Raw genomic sequence first — 7,251 nt, 5'->3', positions numbered from 1 at the left:
GTGCCCAGGCCTGCCTGCCCCACTTCCCTGCTCCATCTGGAGACTGTCATTCCAGCTCATCATTGTGCCTGGCCAGGGCTTGACCCTCTGAGCATCAGATGAACACTGAGGCCTTCGCCCTGAGCACACGGATAAGTGCACCTTCCCATGACCTTCTGCATAAAATTTCAGGGACTGACGGGCTCCCGGAAGCTCATCCATGGATGCCAAGTTAAGCATCCCAGCTTCCTGGAAAACGGGGACAAAAATGGCCCTGAGGGCCCATCTTGCATGAGCCCCCAGGGAGCTGCTGGGAGGTGGAGGAGGGGCGCCACAGCCCCCTGCCTCTGCCAGGCTTTGCAAGGGGTGCTTTTTTGGAGGCAGCACATGGGCTTCTATTTTTTAACCTACTCAACAAAATGGAGACTATTTTTAGCTCAGCAAGCTGCAGGGCATCACAATTAGCAACTGAAAATTACACATCTTGCCAGTCTCCCCTCTGTTGACTGGAGGAGAGCGAGAGCAAGTGCTCCTGGGGGTAAACTGGGTGCCAGCCCTGGCCCCCCATCCTGGAGGACCATTCAACCAAGAGGGCAAACTTTGGCAGAGATTTCAGAATGACTGCATACGTGGGGCTGTCTCTGGTTTCATCCCAGTTCCAGAAAAACCCAGGCTTGGTGGGAGCAGGGCAGTAGCCCCATCAGCACTCAGAAGCCACAGTTAAGGAAAGATCCATGCTGGCTGCTTGGCCCAGGGACCTCTGCTGGGAACCTTGGGGCAGCTGAGGCTGGGCCTCCTACATCTGCCAAATGGAGCCCTTCACCCTTCTAGGGCTCACTGTCTGGTTCTCTGATGTCATTCGCGCTGGAGGTGGGTAAGAGGTGGGTACTCCACAGAGCCCTCACTCCTTGACCAACTGACCATTCACTCGTTCATTCATTCATTCACAAGTGTTACCAAGGACCCGCCCACACCTTGGAGACCTACCAATGAAGGAAACTGGGTCTCTGTCCCTACTGAGCCCCTTGGGGCAGGGTGTGGCTGGGATGCAGTGACTATACAGATAAAGATATTATGGGTTAAAAGGAGATCAGTCCTCCAGAAGAGGAAGAAGAGGAGAAGGTCAGGAGAGCAGCTGCCAGCCTGAATTCAGACACAAGTAGGCAGACAGCTCTCTCTTGGGGGCGGTTCTTCCCCTCCCCAAATCCTGGCTTTCAGATCTTCCTACCTTTGAGCTCAAATGTGTCTCTTTAGCTCCTGCAACCCTAGTCTTGTCTAGGGTTGTCCTTCGTTCCCTTTCTGCCCAGTCAGCTTCTTCTGGTGGCTGCTCAAGGGACAAAATGTCATTGTCCACCAATAACCATCCCATTATTGAGCCTTGAGAGGCCCAGGGAGGAGCAGGTAGGATTTCAGAGAATCCTTGCCCTTTTCCTGGAGGGCGGGCTGCTGGCATGCCAGCCTCCCACTCAGGGCCCCCAGGGCAGAAGGATAGTGCCCAGGGCCTCCCCATCCCGCCTCAGGACCATATACTAAAAAAACTCAGGGTCTGGCTGCAAAAATAGGCTGGGGTTCCAGCAGGCTGGGAGTGATACCTGGCCAGCCCTGAGCTGGGAGCTAGCAACCTCCCCTACAAGCTGGCACCTCCAGCAGAGGCCTCACAGATGGAACTGAGTGTGACCTGAGGCCACTATGCACAGGACAGGCTTAGTACAGGTTGGTTTCGGTGGAGTCAGAACTGGAGGACACTTGTAGGCCCCAGGGACAGTTGTTCTCCAGGGTCCCCACCGCCTTTCCAGACACAGTTATGGGGGCTGGCACTGCCCCTCTCCTGACCCCTCCCTGGAGCCCTCTCCCCTCTGGACATACACTCCGGATAGCCGCTGGGCCCCTGATACGGACAGGGAGAAAGTAGGGGGAAGCCGCCTCTCCTTCTGGGCCAGCAGACCCACTTGCCTGGCCATGCTGCCCTGTCCCGGCATGTGGGGCTCCGAACTGACTCTAGGGACTTCCCTGGTGTCCACTGGTTAGGATTCAGTGCTTTCACTGCTGAGGGCACTGTTCAATCCCTGGTCAGGGAACTAAGATCCTATAAGCCTTGCAGCATGGCCAAACTTTTTTGAAAAAAAAATTTTAAATAAAAGAACTGGCTCTACCTTTGAGGTGGCTGCTCTACCTGGGGTGGAGAGTGGTAGGGGTGACATGCCTCTGTGTAGAGGCTTCATTAGTCCTCACCCCTGTACCCCCATGGCCCTCCCAGCAGGGAAGCCCTCAGGAGGGCATGGCTGCCCCAGCCTTGCAGGCAGGGTGCTGTGCAGCTCTGTGCAGCTCCCATCCTCCCAGCCTGATGGATCTGGCGGGGAATGAGGGCGAGGGGTGGCGTTTTTCACAGAAACCAAGCTTCAAGAAATCATATTCAAAATGCCAGGAAGAAGAGCCGTATTTACCTCGGTGCACCCTCTGGGCCAGCCAGGGCAGTCCCTGAGGCTGGTGGAGGGCTGTGGGCCGGACTCCAGCCAGGAGGTGGCTGCCATGGGAACGGAGCCACGCAGCACCTCGGCGCCTTCTCCACAAAGGCCCGGCCTCGGAGAGATGCCAACAATTAAAGCTTTGTTACAGATGCATGATTCATTATTTTCTTCTTCTTCTGAATTCTTTCCTATTCCCAAATCCTATTTGAATTGACTAAAGGAATCTTGCCATCTCCTCTTCACCCTCCTAAATACTGATTCTGCCGAGTCCGGGTTTCCTCCTCCTCCTTCGTTCCCTTTCTGCCCAGTCAGCTTCTTCTGGTGGCTGCCCAAGGGACAAAATGTCATTGTCCACCAATAACCATCCCATTATTGAGCCTTGAGAGGCCCAGGGAGGAGCAGGTAGGATTTCAGAGAATCCTTGCCCTTTTCCTGGAGGGCGGGCTGCTGGCATGCCAGCCTCCCACTCAGGGCCCCCAGGGCAGAAGGATAGTGCCCAGGGCCTCCCCATCCCGCCTCTGGCCTCAGATTCCACAAGGGTCACGGTGCACTCCTGCACGTGGGCAGGTGACTCAGACTCCTGGAGGTTGAGCTGGGCACAGCCTCAGACAGAAGGGGGAGGAAGATGAGACAGACTCGGGAGGCACTCCTGTCCTCAAAGCGCCACCAAGGAAGGCGTTGTGCGGCCCCTCACCTCCACTGAAATCCCACCTCTGGTATCTCCTTCCTCTATAGGACGTCCACTTAAGATTGGTGCTTAGTATGTGAAGCAAAATCTGGGGGAAAAAAAAAGTCTGCAAAAATCTGCCTCCTGTCAGGACCCCAGGTTCCAGAAGGGGACATCTGACCAAGGCTCCCCCGGTACCCCACACAGGAAGGACCCCAAGGAGCAGCATGGGCATGGCTGTGAGCCAGCAGGACAACAGGGAACTGGGTCAGAGCTGAGGGTCCTTGAGAGACAGGGAGGCTGGGCCCTAGGGCTGGAGGGGCTGGAGAGAGAAGCCACACTCAGGCCTGAGTAGACAGTGGCCTCTATTCCACCCTGCAGGCTGTCTGGGAGTGTGGGGAGGGGGGAGAACGTACAGTTCTTTCATTTTTAAATGACATCTAATTAGGCTGAGCAACGATTTTCCTTTGTGTTTAAAAACAAATAAAAATCCATTTCCTTCGCCCGAATTGTCATCCTCCTGGCAGACACCCAGAGTGGCGCCCCTGGGATCCTGCCGCTCTGCAGGGGCTGGAGGTTTATGTGTGCCAACCTCAGGGTGGAGGGCAGCAGGCACCCAGCTCCCTACTGGGCCTGGACAGCACAGCCTGTCCAGTGGCCACGGCCTCTCAGAAACGACCTGGACACACGTCCTGACCCTCAAACAGAAACATCTCCCACTCCCTATGCACACAAGCAGCTTTCCTGCCCCGTGCCTGACCTGCACCCCCTAGTGTCTAGAACCGGCCTGCCCCCAGGAGCACCAGCAGCACAGCTGTCTCCACTCCTTGCCAGGGCACTGCACGTTCCCACTCGCCGCTCTGCATACATGGCTGGCACAGCAGCTGTCATCCCATTTTCCAGACAGGGAACAAAGCCCCAAGGGTTTAAGTCATTGGCCCCAGGCCTTACAGCTCCAAAGTAGTGAACCCCGGTGAGTGTGACCACCATGATCTGCTATGAAACCCAGGATTCAGCGCAGGCTCCAGAGAAGGGAGGGCAGGTGCAAGGCGAAGGCAGGTGGAGGGAGATGTCCAGGGTCCCTGAGAGATGGACAAGGCCTGGCCCAGAGCCACCTGCTTGCGGAGTGCACGGAGGGGCCAGTGAGCGCAGCATTGTGGGGTGCCAGGGCAGGATCCGAGGGCCAGGTGTGCCTGTGCACCCGAGGGGCCCCGTGCTGGGCGGCCAGATCCAGGCCTGAGCTGAAACAGCCGTCAGTGTCACTGCCAGTAGGTGACACTCACAGAAGGTTTCCACCTACTGGGCCATCCTACATCCACACAGCGGCCCCCAAGGCGTTACTGACCACTGCTGGGATGAGGTGAAGCCCAGGAGGCCAAGGACAGCCTGAGGTCACACAGTCTGGCCAAGCAGAGCCAGGAACAGCCCGCTGCCTCAGCCTGCAGGCGGGTTCTTTCTGCCAAGGATTGAAAGTGAAAGGCACACTGCCGAGAACATGCTTGCCCCGCTGTGCCCAGGAAATGGGCCCGGCGCCCAAGCACAGTGCATAGGGCTCTTCGTGGACCAGAAACAGGCAGGACAACCAACTAGAACTTTCTACAATTCCTGACACCGCGACTCAGACCCAAAGAGATGCGTGGTAGAATGGAATGAAAATACTGCAGGGCATTCTCTGAGGACGTGGGGATGGAAGCATAAAGAGAAAAATATGTGAAATATTATGCCCTAAAAACAGCAAGGTATGTCCTTCTGTCCAAAAGTACTCACCCACATTGCTCACACATCAAACGACCAATGAAACCCGGATGGAGTTCCTAAATGGAAACGTACAGGCGACAGAATGATACGTCTGGATATTAATAAACAAACGATAAACCAAAAAAAAAAATTTCACCCGTTTAATAAAAAGCTTCCCTAAGTCATGTTTGTGTTCAAGTAGCAATCAAAACTCCAATTATAGACACATCAGAAAAATTACCCTTAGAAGAAATCCCGTGAAATTCAATATGGCCAAAGCTGTACTCAGAGAAAAATTCATAGATTTCAATATATTTTAAATAAACGGGGGGTGGGGAATGAAAACAAATTAAGCACTTGATTCAAAAAACTAAAAAAAGAGCTTCTAAACAAAACAGACATTCAGCAGAGCAAACTGGAGGAAGGAATTACTAAATGAGAAATTAGTGGGTTTAAGGAAAGGAAGACAGTAGGACTTGCTGTACACTCAAGAGCTGGTTTTCTTTTGAAAGTGAAAATTTTAAAGATAAACCTTTGGCAATTCTCATCAACAAAAGGATGGAAGAAAGGAAGGTAGCTAGCAGAACGGGAGAGAGGGAAGCAAAGAATAAAGAGAGGAAGAAACGCAGAGACAGAGGATGAAAAAGAGAAGCTAATGTGGAGAAGACACCTTAAAAGGACAGATGATATAAATCCGTGCTAAAAGGCCCGAAAGCATTTTGAACTGGGATATTACCTAGAAAATATAAATAACCAAAATAGGCTAAAAATATTTAGAACCCAAAAGGACCAATAACCATAGTACAAATTAAGTAACTTCACAGCCAACTAAAACCTCAGGGAAAAATAAAAGCAAGCCCCGGCTGAGCCAGTTTCCAAAATGAATTATTTCAAGCCTGAGAGAGTCCAATAATTTTATATTTAAACTATTTCAACTACACAATTCATATTGAAAACCTTTCCTATTCATTTTATGAATCTAACATAACCATGATTTATAAATGTGACAAATATCTACCCTAATAGAAAAGTACGAATAAATTCTCACCTATGAATATAGATGAAAAATACCCCAAGCAACATATCAGCTGAATGAACTCAGCAGCATTTCAGAGCACAATTGAGCCTGACCCTGTGGGATTTATTCCAGGAACAGGATGATTTAGCTCAGAAAAGCTAATAAGTCAACACATTAATAGGTCCAAAGAGGAAAGGAATTTGATGATTTTGCCAGATATAGAAAAGCCTCGGATGAATATCCATTCTTGGTGTACACTCTTGGCACTTAACATGGGAATTAAGTGTACCTCATGATGAAGAATATGTTTGAAATTTAGGGTCAATTTCAGACTTCACAGCAAAACGTCAGAGGCCTCTTCATTAAAGTGAAGATGAAGCCAAGGACAACTGCTATTATTGAAAGCTGCTGTGTACCTTTTAGAAAACACAGTAAGATCAGAAAGTTTTTAAAAGATACATTAGAAATGAATTAAATCATTCTTGGTTTTCCAGGGAGCCCAACTGAAAATCTGTTCAAACTAATAAGAGAGTTTAATTATCAATTACCTAACACACATTTTTTTTTTTTTTAAGATCAATATTTTACCTATCAACCTCCTCGGGGAACATCCCGACTCAGTCCATGTGGAATGTGTGTTTTCACTCCGGTGGCGAAAGAGAAGAGGGTATGTGTGAGCCAGGAATCTGCGTGTGTGGGCGTATGTGCATGCCCTAGGGCTTCCCAGCTCTTCACTGGCCAGGCACACATTCCCAATGGGCCCGCTCTGCCACCCACATCAGCCACCCAACTCACAGCCCCCTTTCCTGGCCACATACCCCTGACAGCCCCCCATGTTGCCCTCTCGGCGGGGCACCCCTGGGAACTCGCTTCCCTTTTCTAAGGATGCTGCACAGGCGCCTGGTGTGTGCAGGGGGTCCAGGCTCTGGGGTCAGCCAGCCCCAGGATGAATGCCTGGTCTGCTCACGGTGCTGCCTTACATCATGGAGCCTCAGCCTCCTCTTGTGTCACTGGCACAGCGACCTTGTGAGGGTTAGAGGAGACCGGAGAGCTGGCTCCCAGGGCCTCTGACTCACACTTGCCATGGGCAAGGGGTGGCTCGTGCGGCAGCCACACTGACCTTTGGGAAATGCCGTGGGCTTGGCCCCAGCCAGGCAGGCGTGGGTGAGCAGGACAGTGAGGGTGGGGTGGTTCCACTGGAGGCCGAGACACAAGGCAGTGGGTTTGCCAGAGAAACCCCATGGCCCACCAACCGCCCTGAGGCCACGGGGCCAGAGCCCTTGGGGGCAGCAGGGCTCCAGCAGGGAAGAAGTGGAGAACCCCAGTAGAGGCCATCATCCACATGCTCTCACCTGACCTGTCACCTAGGACTCTCCATTCTG

This window comes from Capricornis sumatraensis, chromosome 10, assembly GCF_032405125.1.
Source record: "Capricornis sumatraensis isolate serow.1 chromosome 10, serow.2, whole genome shotgun sequence".
In the NCBI taxonomy this organism is placed as follows: Eukaryota; Metazoa; Chordata; class Mammalia; order Artiodactyla; family Bovidae; genus Capricornis; species Capricornis sumatraensis.
This window is presented reverse-complemented; position numbering follows the sequence as displayed.